The sequence below is a fragment of the Gorilla gorilla genome, chromosome 1 (genome assembly GCF_029281585.2).
Source record: "Gorilla gorilla gorilla isolate KB3781 chromosome 1, NHGRI_mGorGor1-v2.1_pri, whole genome shotgun sequence".
In the NCBI taxonomy this organism is placed as follows: Eukaryota; Metazoa; Chordata; class Mammalia; order Primates; family Hominidae; genus Gorilla; species Gorilla gorilla.
The window spans coordinates 87,854,338-87,872,554 of NC_073224.2; the positions used below are offsets into that span (position 1 = coordinate 87,854,338).

Consider the following 18,217-nt stretch of genomic DNA (forward strand, 5'->3'; position numbering starts at 1 on the left):
TTTGGAACTTTGGGTAAATTCTAAACTCTTTCTGGGTCTCAATTTTCTCTTTTAATAAAACAAAGATTTGGAGTAATAAAACTCTAAATTCCTTTCCAGCCCTAGGACCTTATGGTCTACAGTGAGACTTCTTATATGATTCTAGTTAGGGTAAAACAATTCAGGATTAATAATAGTTATGTTAAGTACACTAGGTTTTTAAGAGCTCAGTTTTGATTATGTATAATAATGAGTTTGACAAAAAAAAGTTGAGTAAAGATGGATGGCTGAAACCCTCATTTAGCCTCTCCCTAGACAGGGGAATGAATAGTTCGCAAGGGAAAGTTTATTTTCTGGCATTGTGCCAGAAGAAAACAGGATAGGCCTAATAATAGTCTAAAAGATGCAAGCACTTTGAGATTCTTGCTTCCATACCATAGTCAGATTCTCAGGGTCTCAGTAGACATAGCCTTGGAGTTGGGCAGGGAGTCTTAAAGAAGCGATCATCACCTAGGTTTAAACTGAGATTCTTACTTTACAACGTGCCTTCTGCCCAATGACTAATGAATGACACAGACAGTTATGGGTACTGGGAGGAGGGAATAATCACTTAAGGGTGGCAGTGTTGGAGAAAAGTATAAGGAGGTGACTGGGAGACTGGACCTTCTTTGAAGGTTGGGTATGATCTAGAGAAATAGAGAATAGTTGGGGTCTAAGAGAACAGAAAGAGATGGAATATATAGTATAGCTGAGGAAAAATAAATGGGGCAGCTTAACACAAGCAACTCTGACATAGAAGTCTTCTGAATCAAAAGCAGAATTTTCAGGCACTCAAGAAAGAGGGGTATTAACTATATCGGTTATAAACTTTTTAAAAAAGTGATTTTACAGAGACTAATCTGGAGCGGGTAGTTTTGATATCTTCATAAGGATGACCTTGCCTTGACTCATTCTTTTAAACATTTTTTTTTTAATTTTTTATTTTTTTGAGACGGAGTCTCGCTCTTTCGCCCAGGCTGGACTGCAGTGGCGCTATCTCGGCTCACTGCAAGCTCCGCCTCCCGGGTTCACGCCATTCTCCTGCCTCAGCCTCCTGAGTAGCTGGGACTACAGGCGCCTGCTACCATGCCCGGCTAATTTTTTTTGTATTTTTAGTAGAGACGGGGTTTCACCGTGTTAGCCAGGATGGTCTCGATCTCCTGACCTCGTGATCCGCCCGCCTCAGCCTCCCAAAGTGCTGGGATTACAGGCGTGAGCCACCGCGTCCGGCCGCCTTGACTCATTCTTTAGCATTATTGTCCTTATAGAAAATAATGCTATTAAAAATTTCATGTGTACATTGAGTCTTGAATTTCTTTTGGCACCTGCTGTCTCCATTGATTCAACGCAAGGAAGCTGTGTTCTCTTTCTTGAGCTTTATGAGTTTAAAGTACAGCCCATCCTATTGAGTGAGTTCTATGGGGCCATTGTCAAATCTAAAAGTGCTTTACAATGCTCCTGAGTAGATGGCATCCCATTGGGGTCATATCGTTCACTAATTGAAGGTAACGTTCTTGGATGATAGCAAAAACCATATATAGCTCTAATAGCTGCTCTACAGATAAGCCCAAGTGCTATACCAAGCCAACCCCAATCTGTTTATGTAAACCAACTATAAAATAATTTGCATGCAAAATATTATTTTACAAACTCCAATATCACAGGAGTAATCTATCTATTGAAAAGGCTGTAAATATTTGCATAAATGTTGCATAAACATGATGGGCTTTAGTTTGGAGTCTTTGTTAATATAAACATTTTTAGAATTATCTTAACCTAATTTATTTTAGCTCTAGACCAATTAATATTTATTCATAACCTATGTCTTTGGTAACTTGCCTAACTAAAAAGAGCCTCTGACATTTCTTTCCCCTGGTATAATTAAAAATTAAAATTTGTCATCGGTAACTTATAGAAAACTTTTTTCACGCTTATTTTTATCTTTTATAAATTAGTATCTTGGAGCTCAAAATTGCTCTTTGGAGTAAAAACTGTCTAGTTATTTAAAGAATCTATAAAATCCTTCCTTCCTTCCTTCCTCTTCCTTCCCTTCTTCCTTCCTTCCTTCCTTCTAGCAACTACAACAACATTTAGCATGTATATACATTTTAGTAAGCAAAGCATGGGGAATCAGAGGCAAATTATCCCCAAATCTCTGCCTTCTAGGAATACAAAGACTAAGAGAACTAGATCTAAATAAAAACGGTAGGCTACATGTAGACTGAGTTGTCCTGCTTATTGAGATTAAAATGAGATTTATTTCAACCCTAACCTGTAAGCTGTAGTAGCCTTGAATCCCTCCCAATCTTTCCAAAAGTACTTTTGAGAGGGAGGATGGAGGGAGGGAATAAGTGGTGATTGGTATGATATTTACATGCCCCTTAACATTTCTTGCTGCATATGCTGTTCCTCAAATGCTGTTTCTGCACCATGTTGCCCAAGATGTGAAACACAGTCTCTTTACCCCTAAGAACTTCACTCACACAAGACATTTGCTTGTGTGGTAGACTTTGCTGAAAGCTTGAGATGATGGAGGGGTTTCACACAGCCCATTATTTGCCCCCTCCCTTGATACACGTCCTTTTCTACATTGTCCATGTCTCCACCCTATTAACACAGAAGAGAGAAGCTTAAGAGGATTTTGGAAAGTAAGGGATGAGACAAAGCATGAAAGATGACCAGGTGCTACCCAAGTTGTGGGACACTTTGCTGAAGAGAGGGATCCCTGTCCTTGTGTGATAGGCAGAATCTTCATCTTTCTTCTTCATGCTCTCCTGTCCATGGACTCTTCGGTGTCTGCTTAGCATGAGCCACCAACTCCCATCTCACATTTCAGTGGCACTGAAGAATTGCAGAGACTTTGAAATTTTCTTTCTCTTCTTTCGCTTCTCTGGCATAAAGGAAAGTAAGCACTATACAGATTCATTGATATTGAATTAGGCCATTTCTTTTAGAAGAAAAGAGTGACTGTTTTAAACGTTATTTTTTCTCCCTTTACAATTGCAACACATTTCTATCTAGTCCCATCCTACAGCCAAGTGTTAATATGTTCTCATTCAGTGGATGATGGATTCTTTACTTTTCATCTTAAAATTAAATAGCTATGTTCTATACCAGAGAAGTGTTCACTGGCTACTAGAGAATTCACTCCCAAATGAAAAATAAATGACATTAAATACATAATTCTGTCACTACTAGAGCACTGTATTATTTTGTTGTCATAGTCAATAGATACTTGTTCACCTTTTGGCAGCAGTGAAGGTAATTTTAAACTATAGAAAGGAAAAAGTTCCAGTTATACAGGAATTAATATTCTAAAAGAAATGTGTTTTCTGAATTTAATCTTTTAGATCAAAATGATAGAATTGTAAAGTCAAAAGGAGAAAAATTGAGGATTGGCTGGTTTGTATTATCATCAGTTCTCAAATGTTTATAAGGGCCATCTAAGAGTGAAAAGACAATGGAAACACATAAGTCATTTCCTAATCTTATCTTAACCTTCAGGTTCAAACTTTTTATAGAATAGATGAAATGATAGGTACTTCATTGATAATCTTTTCACATAATCCTGTTTATCCCATAAGTGGAAATACTTCTCAAGAGTGAAATAGCCAAATGGAGGAAAAGGTCTTGGATAGTAGCACATTTTAATGTCTTGTTTAAAATTGTCATTCCAAATTATGATAGTTTGTTTCCAAAGATGGCCACCATCAATTTCTTGTTTCCCTGCACATATGCACAATTGCCAAATCAAGAGGTGAAGTCTAATTTCCCGCCCCTGTTATCTGGACTGATCTTCAGTTTTTGTTTGACCAATACAATCAAGCAGAAATGATATTACAGCACTCCCAAGCCTAGGTCATAAGAAACCTTGCACCTTTCCCCTGGGCCACATGGAACATTCCTCTTGGGATGCTCTTGAAACACTTCAGTCATACTGTGAGAAATTCAAGTCACATCCAAAGACCACATATAGAAGCTTCAGGAGACAGTCTCAGCAGAACTGCCAATCAATAACTGGCCATATGGTACAGCTCTCTTGACCATAAAACTCATTTGGGCCTTCAAATGGTTCCAACCCCAGCCACCATCTGTTAACACCTACTTGGGAGACTCTGAGCAAGAACCACTCAGCTCAACCCAGTTAACCTAACAGAACTTTAAGAGATAATAATAAATTGCTATTTTGAGCCACTAAATTTTAGGATGGCTTATAACAACAATAAATAACTGAAACAGAAATACAAATATTTTGAATAATCCACCTGTTCTTTCTTTTTTCAACTCTTTGCATAGTCTCTTTTAACCAGGTACTATGCTAGGTGCTGGTGATGGATTCAAAGATGAAAGAGATATAAGATGTAAAGCCTGATGTATTTTCACAAGGAACATTTACTTGGTGAGACAAATGAGTAGAAGAATATTATGCCATATGATAAGCAATATAAAAATGCACATGGTTCTTGAGGGATCACGTAGCTTTGGGAAAACTAATTGACTTTTTTTTTGGAAGGTTATTAATAAATAAAACTAAAAACTAAGCAGGAGACACAGAGACTCACCTGAGCAGCAGCACGGGGCAAAGATGGCATGTGGAACTTTCTTGGAATTGCAAATATTTCAGTCTGGCTGGGGCATAGAATGTAAAGACTAAGTGGAGAGATATAATTGGGAAAGTTGACAAAGAGCTCAAAAGTGTCCTTGTATACTGTCAAACGAGTTTGGATTTTATTATTCAATGTTAAAATTCTAGCCATTTTCATCCATTCATCTTTTATTTTACCTTACAATCCTTCAATAACTAAAAAATAATCATACTCCTCCAATGGCTATGTTGAAGGATCTTGAGGACAGGAAGAGAGTCACATTGTCTGATTTATGATTCAGGATGATGGAATCTTCTGACAAGATTTTTTTTTTTTAGATCTTAAAATGCATTCTCTTCAGTGAAGCCATCTTTGGAGTTAGTCATTACTCTCACCTTATCTGTCATCTTGACTCCAATATGCTATTCCTCTTCTTTTGGTGTAGACTCTCTAATTTTAAAGCTATCTTCAAGTTAAGGAAAGGTCATTTTTCCACAGTTCAGTTCTCTGAAAAGCTTACATCCCCCAGTGAAAGTCACAGTCCAGGAGTGAAGCAATCACATGCTAGAACTTTAGGGCCAATTGGGAAGTCTTTACAAACACTTGCCTTGGTCGATCTTACTTACTGCTATAAGCCTGAAAATGCACAGTCCTAAAAAAGGTGGTCTCTCTGTGCACACATGTAATTTTTAAAAGGGAGAGGGCAATACGAAGGGAACTGAGGCTTGATCACCAAAAATCAGCACAATGAAAGCAAATGATAATGAATAATGAGCACTAGAATTCAAATTACCAGATGTTTTAAAGAGATGGAGTGCCAGTTTTCAATTCCATTTTGAGTACCACATTACAAAGGAACTATTTTAAAAATAAAAAAATGATTGAGGGAAAAGAAAAACAAATAAAAGAATACCTAAACTACTGAATGACCTCATTTGCTCCTGATAAACTTCAATCACATCTTCTTACTCCATTCCCAGTTCTCTTATAGTATGAGTAGCAGCAATTCTCTGATCTTCAAAGACAAATCTGAGTGAATTCATTGGAACTCCCTGTCTTTGACAGTATGATTCTTTGAGTTTCTTGAGATGTGTTGTCATTTTCACTTTGAAGTGAATCTCACTGCTATCCTGTCCAATGACTTTGAGTTTAACATATTCTCATTCCTTCTTATCCTCCAAGTCATCGGTTGAAGGTTTTGCCTCCTGATCTTACATAGGTGACAGTGGCTTCACCCAGGGGTCACTGCTATGCAGTGTTTCTAAAGGCATGAGAGAAGGGGCAGGGTGCAGTCAAGAAGCCTCTATGTGGTAGGTGAGAGCTGTGGCATCCAAGAATAATGGAGAGGGTGGTAGGTAGGTGGCTTCTAAAAAATGGTAAGGATCTGTAAGAGCTACTGTAGAGTAATAGGATTGGGCTGACTTGAGTCTCAGAGAAGGACTGCTGCATAGCTACATGGCCAAGCTAAAGTTTAAAAGAATGACTTTATATTGTCAATAATCTGCATGGGTATGTTACCTTTGTTTCCTGGCACTCAGCAGTTCAAGTATGGCAGTGAGAAGGTGAGTAGCTGGATTGATCCAAGGTTATGACTTTTCTGGGCAGGTGCAATGAACTCAAAAACTGGATGATAGTTAAGAATATTGACAAAAGAGTAGTGAGAGAGATAGGATACAGGGTCTAAGCAATTGACAGAGTCTAAGCAAATGACTTGGACAGCTCATTCAGGTGAAAGAATGGGTTTAAAAGTAAGAAAGCTGAAAGGATCAGGGGCTGTGGTTAGAGAGAGGTGTTGCACAGATTGGAGACTGAATGGGCTTTCCTTCTGGGCATGAGAGACACAGGGTGATGTAACACTTCTAGAGAAGAGATTATGAGCTATCCATGATAGTGATGACATCACTAGTCATCACCATCACTTGCAATAGGAGGTCAGTAGAATCTATCTATGTCAACAGTGAAGAATGCTAGAGCTATAGTACATGAGCCAACAGGAGCCTCAACATAAGAGAGAAATACAGAAATGATGATAAGGAACAGGCTGATTAACTCTGAAGCATTGAACAGGTAACGTCTGAGCTTAGCTTTTAAGGATCAATAGGAGTTCTTCAAGCAGATGAAAAAGGTGATAGAGGAGATTTCAGATAAAGTCAGTATCACCTGCCAAAGTTTAGAGGCATTTAAATTGTTTTCTACCACAATATCCTCAGGAGGTATAAACCATAAATACATGTTCTACTTTCTATTTTTCCTCTTTTTCTCAGACCATGACCATTCTTGAAATGAACTTTCCCATAGAATTAAAATAATCCCATTTCTGGATACCTGAGTAAGTTTGACTTAATCTTTTCTCAGTTTGCCAGTTGCGTAGTCTGAACAATCCTGCTACCTGTGGTTCTTAAGGAAAAGTGGTCATAGGTAAAGTTGGTGCACCAGCCTAATATGATTCTATAGAACTCTTGTTTAACTTTGAAGAAGTGCCACTTTTATTACTTTACAAAAATTGATATCCTAGAATCCATGATTTCTTCATGGTCCATTTTCTTTTTCTATCCTTTTTTGGAAGCAGGGTGATTTTAGAAAAAGTATGTATGGCATTCAAGGCTAAACAGAGTTGGTGTTGAATTGTGCTAACAACACCTACAAGCTGTGTAACATTTGGCAACTCACTTGGCCTTTCTGAATTTCTGTTTTCTCTTTTGTGAAATACAGATAGCATGTCTATCTCCTAGAATTATGAGAATGAAATGCAATGTCAATAAGGGATGGTACAGAATAGATGCTCAATGTTTCCTCTTTGTGGTTCTCTCTGAATCTCCCTTGCTTCTCCCAACTCAAGAAAATTAGTTTTCCTGAGCTAATTTCTTTCAAGCATATGGCTGCTGACCTTTTATTTTTCTTAATCCATTGACCCCTCTATATTGTGTATCTGCCACCTGCCACAGCATCACATAAATATATGATAATTCCCTGAAATTGTCCTGCTTTCTTAGAACTTGACTTCTAGAAGACTAACTCAGAAACATTCAAGAGAAAAAGATGAGGAAAAGGGAATCTCTTTTATACTGGATAGTTTTAATAATAGAATCCTGGAGACAAAGACAGAAAGTGATCATGGGAACAGAAAATAAAGAGAAAAAATACAAGAACATAGAGGAGACACCCTAACAATAAGACTACGGGCAGGAAAGTGTCCTCCCATGCTTTGCTGAAGCTGAGTGATATCTGGTTAAAGTTTCCTTGGACTCTTACTACCTTTCTGAAACTAAATGTTGTTTGAATAGGAGGAGCTAAATTTTTCATAAATAAATCTCTCTGATGGTTTGTTACATGTTCTTTATTTTTTTCTGTGTTAAAGTGTAATCCATATTTTAAAGTTTTCCCACTTGCCAGACTTATTTTACATTTTATCTCATGTAGAGGTCTGCACCCAAGGAAAACTGAGATTCTCCCACCGGTTCTCCATGTAGACTTTCAGAACAGAGTAGCGCACTGTATTTTGGTGAATGACACTCCCTGGGGTTGTGCAAGCATGCTTGCCCTGAGAATTACAGAGGCTGGGTTTTCAGGGACCCAGGACACTGAAATCCCTGGAACTGCCAAGCCTCAGTAGTTTCTTCACCTTTTCCTGTTAATGATCACACCACACTACCCAAGTTTCTATGAAACTATACAGCAATGATAGAAAGATAAGTTTGTAATACAGACAAGACCATCAAAAAAGGTAATTTACAAAAGGAGAAGTATAAATGGCCAATGAGCATATGAGAGGATACTCTGCCTCTCTAGCAGTGAGAGCAATGCCACTTAAAACAGCAGGGATAAGCCATTTAGAGTGATTTGACATTGATAGCATAAAATAATAACCATTGTTGGTGTGAATGTGAGAGAAGCCTGGAAGAGATTATTCCTATTTTTATTTTCCAAATTTAATATATGATTATGATGTGAGTTATGTCTATTGCAGCAAGGGGCTAATAGAAAGTTGTCCGGAGAAGTGGCCAGGCACAGTGGCTCACACCTGTAATCCCAGCACTTTGGGAGGCTGAGGCGGGTGGATCACGAGGTCAGGAGATCGAGACCATCCTGGCTAACACGGTGAAACCCCATCTCTAATAAAAATGCAAAAAATTAGCCGGACGTGGTGGTGGGTGCCTGTAGTCCCAGCTACTCAGGAGGCTGAGGCAGGAGAATGGCGTGAACCTGAGAGGCGGAGCTTGCAATGAGCCGAGATCGTGCCACTGCACTCCACCCTGGGTGACAGAGCAAGACTCTGTCTCAGAAAAAAAAAAAAAAAAAAGAAAAGAAAGAAAAGAAAGTTGTCCAGAGAAGTATAAAGAAGAAAGAAATCATCCATGGTCACCTTGCTCAGTGAAAACCTCCATCGCCTTTTACAATTGATTTATTTGAATCAGGATCCAGTTGAGATCTAATCATGGCATTTGGGATGTCTTTTAAGTCTCTTTCAATTTAGAACAGATTCCCCGCCCCCCACACTCCTTTTTTTTCTGGTCCTTGACTTCCAGAAGAAACTGAGTTAGCTGTCCTACAAATTGGTTCAAATTCTGAATTTGTCTATTTGCTCTCCAACTGGTCTGCAAACTAAAAGTTAGATGTAAGTCTGGATTCAACTCAAGTTTAACATTTTTTGGCAAGAAAAGTTTGTAAGTGATGTTGTGTATTTTTTAATGCATTACATCAGGCAGCACATAATGTCTGGTTGTCTCATTTTGAAACCGCTTACATTGATCAATGGCTTCAGATGAGACAGCCTGATTCTTCTGTTGTAAAGGTCCCTATCATCTCTTCTCTTAATGGTTTTAGCATCTGTTAATGTTCATTGCCTGAATCAATTATTTCATTAGTGTTGTTAAATGGGGATTTTCTAATTTCACTAATTCTTCTACATTTAATAACTATAATTCTTCTCTAAGGAAAAAAATGTTCCTCATCAACTAGGGATTTTTTAAAATTTTGAAATGTAGTAAAACAGGACAACCAAAATGAGTATTCCCTGATTTTGTCCACTCAAATTCTTAGAAATAATGACAAACCAGTGGCAAGAAATATCCATACGTGTTCAGATTATGGTTTCTAAGTAACATTAACACTAAAAGGGACCAGAGATTCATGGAGAAGGGCTGAGTCCAAGTCAGGGTGAAATAAGTAAGATGAACCTGATGATAAACCTTGCGGTGGCAATAAAGAACCTCTCAAAGATAACAGGGCTGTGTCAAAAAGATCTCCCAGGAACTAGTTTGAAAGAACTTCTGCCGGTGCAAGATGGGGCAATCTTAACATCAAAAACAATAGTGACTGAAATTGACTATCTCATATTGAATATATTTTAAGCCTATTAGTTCATAATAACACAGACAAAAAATAAAAACTGCTAGAGAACCACAAAACCACCAGCCAAAACAAAAACACAACAAATACCATTTCAGAAAAGTAGGGCACCAACCCCTTGCTCTGAAAACTGGTAAATTACAGGGAAAGGATGATTTATGTTTCTAAATGATCATCATGGCTGCTGTGTGAGGAGTATGTTGTAGGAAAACAAGAGTAGAAACAGGGAGGCTTGGGCCAGGCTCCAGGGACTGTGTAAATTGCCAGGGATACATAGATGATGAGCTAGCCCCTGACCTCCTGGAGCTCTCATCTCCAGTGGGGAAAGCTGCCTTGTCACCAGGCAGTTGGAATCAAGTGGGAAGTATATAATAACAGAGGCAAGCAGACGGTGCCACTGCAGCACACGAGAATGGCCTCAAGCCATCCTGGGAGCTCTAATACAGAGGAGTACATACCCAAGCTGAGTCTTACATTGAGTCAGAAATAAAAGATGATCATATCCCAGACCAACTCCAGAACCAGTTGGAACCTGCTGGAACTAAGGCAGCTGTAGTCAGTACTGACTCAGGACCTGGACAGGATTAAGCTGGCAGGAGGAAGGGAACATTAAGTCCAGCAGAGAAGGGACTAGGGAAGATGGGCTGAAAATTGATCCAACATAGCCACAGGGAGGATAGGGCTCAGATTTCTTTTGTACTACCTTCATCTCTCTGTTTATCTGATCATTGCTTGTAACTGTGAAAGACGCTAAATGGGGGAGATGAGAGGAGAGCTATGAGGAAAAGTAGGGAGGCAGACATCAACGAAGCACAAATCACAGCTGTTCTACATGGAAGATGAATCATGCTATGTTGCTGAGCTGCATCATAGGAAAAGAGGTGCCGTGTCTATGCTGTGTTGTGCTATGTTAAAATTTTAATCACTAGAGATGATATAAACACTGAGGAATCAAAAACACACTGAGAGATCACTGGCCAGACAGAAGTAACACATGGAGACAGACTCAAGCTGTAGAATAACATGAGATGATGTCAGAGTAGACCCTTACATGACCCAGGGAATCTGCAAATATCCCAGATCCTTGGGATATTTGGATGGATGAAGTGGACCCTGCCCAAAGGAGGGTGAATAATATGGACTGCCTATGCACAGAAATACAGAGAAGAGTTACAAGCCAATGCTGAGCTGAAGTGTAAAGTTTCAGAAGAGAGTTTAAACAAATATTTAAAACAATGATAATATTCAGTTGTGGCAGGAGTGCAGTAAAATTGCTGTTTCGATGTACTACTACTGAGAGCTGAATCAGTACAATCTTCCTGGAAAAAAATTAACGGTATGTTTAAATATTCTTAAAATGTTCTTATACTTTTTCCTAATAATTTTATCTTTGAAAATAAAAGAAAGGCCACGTGCGGTGGTTCACGCCTGTATTCCCAGCACTTTGGGAGGTCGAGGTGGGTGGATCACAAGGTCAGGAGATCGAGACCATCCTGGCTAACACGTAACACGATGAAACCCCGTCTCTACTAAAAACACAAAAAATTAGCCAGCCGTGGTAGCGGGCACCTGTAGTCCCAGCTACTTGGGAGGCTGAGGCAGGAGAATGGCATGAACCTGGGAGGTGGAGCTTGCAGTGAGCCGAGATCATGCCACTGCACTCCAGCCTGGGCGACAGTGCGAGACTCCGTCACACACACACACACACACACAAAAGAAAATATAAGAAAAAAGCCCCCAAAATATACAAGAATATGTATACAAAGTATATCAGAGTATTAGTTTAGAGGAAAATAGAAAACAATCTAAATTCCTACCAGTAAGGAATGATTAATTAAGGGAGACATATGTATAATTGGAATATTATGCAGGAATTAAATGATTACAGAGATTTTAGTAATATGGGGAATGTTTACTATTTGAGATTAATTTAGAAAGTAGAAAATAAAGTGTATAAATTTTTTAATTTTTAAAACCATAGAAAAACTATAAAGTAGAAATACAGCAAAATTATCTGTAATCAAATTATGTTATTTTTAGAAGCTTTATTGGGAGATAATTTACATACAACAAAATTCACTAATTTAAATGTCTAATTTGATGACTTTTGACAATTGTTTATACCTGTGTAACCACCACCACAATTAAAATAAAGAATATTTTGATCACCCCCAAAATGTCTATGCTTTTTTGTATTCCCTTCCTCTGACTCCCTGACCCCTAATAACCACTATCTGCTTTCTGGTGCTATAGTTTTGCTTTTTCTAACATTTCATGTAAACAGATTCTTATAGTGTGTAGGTTTCTATGCTAGTGTCTAGCATAATGGTTTTGAGATTCGTCCATGTTGTTGGATGTATCAATAGTTTGTTCCTTTGTGTTGCTGAATAGTATTCCATTGTATAGATATACTACAATTTGGTTTTCCATTCACTAGTTGTTGGGCATTTGGGTTGTTTCAATTTGCTTACTATGATAAATAAAGCTTCTATGACCATTAGTGTACAAGTCTTTGTGTGCTCATTTTCATTTCTCTTGGGTAAATATGTAGGAATGGAATTATTAGATTATTTGGTAAGGGTTAACTTTATAAGAAACTGCCAAAATTGTTTTCAAAGTATAATAGACGTATAATAGATGTACCTGTTGTAATGTATGAGACAGTTTCAGTTATTCCACATTATAATTTTGAGGATTCCTTTTAGATTTGATTTCTAGTTTTATTCTGCTGTGGTCTGAGAAGATACTTGATATGATTTCAATTTTTTAAAATTTATTGGGACGTGTTTTGTGGCCTATCATATGGTTTATCTTGGAGAATGTTCCATGTGCTTATCAGTAGAATGTATATTCTGCAGTTCTTGGGTAGAATGTTCTGTAAATATCTGTTAAGTCCATTTGTTCTAGCATGCCTTTTAAGTCCATAGTTTCTTTCTTGACTTTCTTTTTCAAAGATCTGTCTAGTACTGTCAGTGGTGTATTGAAGTCTCCCACTACTATTGTGTTGCTGTCTATCTCATTTCTGAGGTCTAGTCGTAATTGTTTTATGAATCTGGGATCTACAGTGTTAGGAATATATAAATTTAGGAATGTAATATCTTCTGTTGGATTGATCCTTTTATCATTATATAGTTTACCATTAACCCTTTGAAGTCTGTTTTTTGTTTTCCTAATATAAGAATAGCTATTCCTGCTCACTTTTGCTTTCCATTTGCGTGGAATATCTTTTTACACCCTTTTACCTTGAGTTTATATGAATTCTTACATGTTAGGTGAGCCTGTTGAAGACAGCAAATATTTGGTTTGTGATTTTTAAAAATCCTTTCTGCCATTCTGTATCTTTTAAGTGTAGCATTTAGGCCATTTACATTCAATGGAAATGTTGAGATGTGAGTTACTCTTCTCTTTATCATGTTGTTACCTAAGTTTGATTTTTTTCATTGTGTTATTGTTTATAGCCCTTGTGAGTTTTAAGCTTTCAAGAGGTTCTATTTTGGTGCATATTTGGCTTTTATTTCAAGGTTTAGAACTCCTTCTAGCATTTATTGTAGGGCTGGTCTGGTGGTGGCAAATTCCCTCAGCATTTGTTTGTCTGAAAATGATTTATTTCACCTTCATTTATGAAAGAGTTTTGCTGGATACAAAGTTCTTGGCTAACAGTTGTTCTGTTTGAAGGGGTTGAAGTTAGAACCCCAATCTTCTCTGGCCTATAAGGTTTCTGCCGAGAAGTCTGCTATTAGTCTGAAAGGTTTTCCTTTGTAGGTTACCTGATACTTTTGTTTTAGTGCACTTAGAATTCTTTTTATCATGTTGACTTTAGATAGCCTGATGACTAAAGGCCTTGGTGAAGATCTTTTTGCAATGAATTTCCCAGGAGTTCTTTGATCCTCTTGGATTTGGATATTTAGATCTCTAGCCAGACCAGCGATTTTTTCTTCAATTATTCCCTGAAATATATTTCCCAGACTTACTGTGTTCTCCTCTTCCTTAGGAACAACAATTATTCTTAGGTTTGACCATTTTACATAATCCCATATTTCTTGAAGACTTCGTTCATTTCTTTTATCTTTTCTTTATTTTTGTCTGATTAGGTTAATTCAAAAGCCTTGTCTTTGAGCTCTGAAATTCTTTCTTCTACTTGTTGTAGTCTATTGTTAAAACTTTCCACAGCATTGTGTAATTCCCTAAGTATGTCTTTCATTTCCAGAAGTTCTGATTGGTTTTTCTTTAAGATATCGGTCTTTCTAGAAAATTTTTCATTCATATCCTGAAATGCTTTCTAAATTTCTTTATGATGGTTTTCACCTTTCCCTGAAATCCCCTTGAGTAGCTTAATAATTGACTGTCTGAATTCCTTATCTGGTATTTCAAAGATTTCATCTTGGTTTGGATCTATTGCTGAAGAGCTAGTGTGATCTTTGAAGGTGTTATAGAATCCTGTTTTGTCATATTACCAGAGTTTCTTCTCATTTGGGTAGCCTATTTCTTCTCATTATTCTTGAATTTATGTTTTATTTAACTGTGTTTCTTCATTTGTTTGTTAATTTCTTTTTTCCCCTTAAGGATGTGACTTTAATGCTTGTAGTTAATTATATTTGGTTCTTGATGCTTTCGGGGTGAAGACTCTGTAAGAGTTCCTTGATAATACAGACTCTTTGTATAGTGGCTTTCTCATATGCTGGTTGTAGTAGCAATGTGCTCAGTGTGTGAGCAAGTTCACTGTCTCCTTTGGGGTTGGAATGGTAGAGGTCTCTCGAAGCTTATCATATAACCATGTGGTGTGCACCTTTTTATTTATTTATTTATTTTTCCCCAGTATTTTATTTACTGGTTTGATGGTTTAGGCTTCAGGCCAGTAGGGGAGGTGTCTCTGGGTAGGAACCAGTTGTGGCTAAAGCAGGTGGGCAAATGCAATACCCAATGGTAGACAGATGTCCAAGCCTTGACAGAGGGGGCTGGAGGAGCTCTCAGTGAGTCACACTGAGGTCTTAACAGGGGGAAGGGTTGGAGCCACCTCAGGTCCCCTGACAGGTTAGCAAGAGAGTTATCTAACTCTTAGACACACCCCTGTCTCAGTGCTGTAGCTATTCAGATCACACAGGTGCCTCTTTTCATCTGTAGGAGTGTTGATATTCCAAGTAGAGAGGAAATATGACTCTGTCTCTCTTGCAAGCCTGAACCTGGAGGGTGTTCCTTCTGCAGGAATACAGTCACTCCAACGTGTTTGAGAAAGGCTGTCTATAGTTGCACCCATGCCAAGTTCCCATGGAAGAAACCCCAACTGTGCCTGCAATAGGGAACAAGGGCGGAAAGATGTCCCCTTCTCCAATACCCTTTACACACACCAGGGCTGTCTGACTGTTGGGTTAGAACTGAAGATGCTCCCTGCTGAGCCCAGCACTGCAACTCTGCCTCTGCTGAAAGAAACTTCCCAACAGTGGAAAGATCTGCTGCTCAAGGCCTGCCATACAGATTACTTTGTCTCACAGGGTATTCCCTTGCTGTGGTACACTCCCTCTTCCCCTAAAAGTGGGAGTACCTGGGAGACAGACTACTTTGAGTGTTGTTGCTCCTCTGGGTCTAGCCACCCAATGAGGTTGCCACACTCCAGGCAGGAGCTGGAAAATGTCTGCAAGGGATCAAGTGATATGACCTCAAGTCTCCCAGCAGTGGGTAGCAGCACCAGCTCTAATGGGGGTGGCAGGGGAATGATGTATACTCTGTGAGATTCTTTGGTTATTGTTAGCCTTAGTGTATTGGCCTTCTTGAATGCCAGTTAAAGTAGTAATGAAGTCGTCATATGGACAGACTCAGGACCTCCTGGTTAGCCAGAGTGGTGCAGGCAGTGGTGATAGCTCAGATCATGCAGCTGTTTTCTCCTTCCTGGGTGCAGTGTTATTCTATCAGGAGATGCTGTAATGGACTGCATTGGTTGGTCTCCAGCTAGGAGGTGGTGCTTGCAAAAGAGCATCAGCTGCAGTGGTAGCAGTGGGATTTTTGCTTGCCTTATTTTGCCTGGGAAGTGGAGGATACTCTGGTTTCTCAGGCAATGAAAGAAGCCATATAGCTCCCAAAAGATTCTATCTTTTGTATTAAGCTACCAGGGCAGGTTGTGGGGCAAAGCCAGATAGGGGCTGAGTCAGGTAGGTTTGTACTGTGAGTCTCATGCAGGGTAAGCAGCAGCCCTTGTGGGTATCAGAAGACAGGAGCAGTTCTCAGGCCACTGGGTTGATATTCCAGAGGGTAGTATTGCTGCCTCTGCTGCACAGAAGAGTTAGCACAGGGAGAGGGGAGTAGCAGGCGATGGTAAGCCCCACACAGATCCCACACACTTGGCGAGGCATAACCACTCGTGCAGTGTTCCACTGGCAGCAGTGGGCTCAGTTCCAGGTGGCCTGCATTCAGAACTCACAACTGCTCCAAAGCATATGCTTTCCCTCTGGAGATGGCAACTGTGGCTTTCAGTCCATGCCCCTCCCTATCCACTGCGAAGCTGGGCACCCAGCTTCTGCACTTGTGGTTCCTGCACTAGCAGCTGGAGCACACTTTTCACTCCCCTGCCCCAGCCCTGGCTAAGGGAGTTCATCCTTACCCAAGATTATATCGTGAAACCCAGTTGGGGGCTTCTTTCAACCTGAGACCCTTGCCTGAACTATTTGGCTGTGCTCTGCAGGGTCCTCTGTGAGGAACAGTGAAAAATGCTTTCCCTCTGTCTGCACTGGAAACTGGGAGTGCATGCAAGGGTCTTCCTGTGCTGCTCCTACTTTTATATTCCATGTACCTCCCCAGGTTGGTTCCTGTACTGGGTAGGGTTAAGGCCTTCCCCTGGGGCCGAGACTTCCAGGGTCCCTGGAGGGGCTGTGTGTCCCAGGGGCAGTCTCTCCTCTCACCCTAGGGACTCATAGCCCTTTACCTGACTCACTGTGTAGGCTGCAGCCTGTTGCTTTCTTCAAAGGGTCTACAGATTCCTTTGGTTACCCTGTTCAGTTTCTGCATCACTTCCTGAAAAAAGTTCACAGTGTGAATCTCTACACACGATTTTGTCCTTCCAAGTGGGAGAGGTATGCTGGCAATGCCTCTAATCCACCATCTTGGACAAAGAAAAAAGAATAAATTGACATTATTTCTTCAATAAATGTTTGAAAGAATTCAACTGTGAAATCATCTGGGCCTGGGGTATTGTGTGGGGAAGAATTTTTAATTATAAGTTCAATTTCCTTCAAATATAGACAAAAAACTATTCAGGTTATCTTTTAGTTTTTGGACGACTTGGGTAGTTTGCTTCTTTTAAAAAAACTTTCCAGTTTTCAAAGGGAATGCTTCCAGTTTTTGCCCATTCAGTATGATATTGGCTGTGGGTTTGTCATAAATAGCTCTAATTATTTTGAGATATATCCCATCAATACCTAATTTATTGTAAGTTTTTAGCATGAAGCCTTCTTGAATTTTGTCAAAGGCCTTTTCTGCATCTATAGAGATAATCATGTGGTTTTTGTCATTGGTTCTGTTTATATGCTGGATTACGTTTATTGATTTGCATACATTGAACCAGCCTTGCATCCCAGGAATGAAGCCTACTTGATCATGGTGGATAAGCTTTTTGATGTACTGCTGGATTCAGTTTGCCAGTATTTTATTGAGGATTTTTGCATCGATGTTCTTCAGGGATATTGGTCTAAAATTCTTTTTTTGTTGTGTCTCTGCCAGGCTTTAGTATAAGGATAATGCTGGCCTCATAAAATGAGTTAGGGAGGATTCCCTCTTTTTCTATTGATTGGAATAGTTTCAGAAGGAATGGTACCAGCTCCTCCTTGTACCTCTGGTAGAATTCGGCTGTGAATCCATCTGGTCCTGGACTTTTTTTGGTTGGTAAGCTATTAATTATTGCCTCAATTTCACACAAGGCAGGGATGCCCTCTCTCACCACTCCTATTCAACATAGTGTTGGAAGTTCTGGCCAGGGCAATCAGGCAGGAGAAGGAAATAAAGGGCATTCATTTAGGAAAAGAGGAAGTCAAATTGTCCCTGTTTGCAGATGACATGATTGTATATCTAGAAAACCCCATTGTCTCAGCCCAAAATCTCCTTAAGCTGATAGGCAACTTCAGCAAAGTCTCAGGATACAAAATCAATGTGCAAAAATCACAAGCATTCTTATACACCAATAACAGACAAACAGAGAGCCAAATCATGAGTGAACTCCCATTCACAATTGCTTCAAAGAGAATAAAATACCTAGGAATCCAACTTACAAGGGATGTGAA

The 18,217-nt window shown here is 39.2% G+C and overlaps 1 pseudogene; it reads right to left on the bottom strand.

Moving 5' to 3' along the window:
- Positions 1-2,493: 2,493 nt before the first annotated feature.
- Positions 2,494-5,821, bottom strand: LOC101145622 (small ubiquitin-related modifier 1-like; annotated as a pseudogene).
- Positions 5,822-18,217: the final 12,396 nt, after the last annotated feature.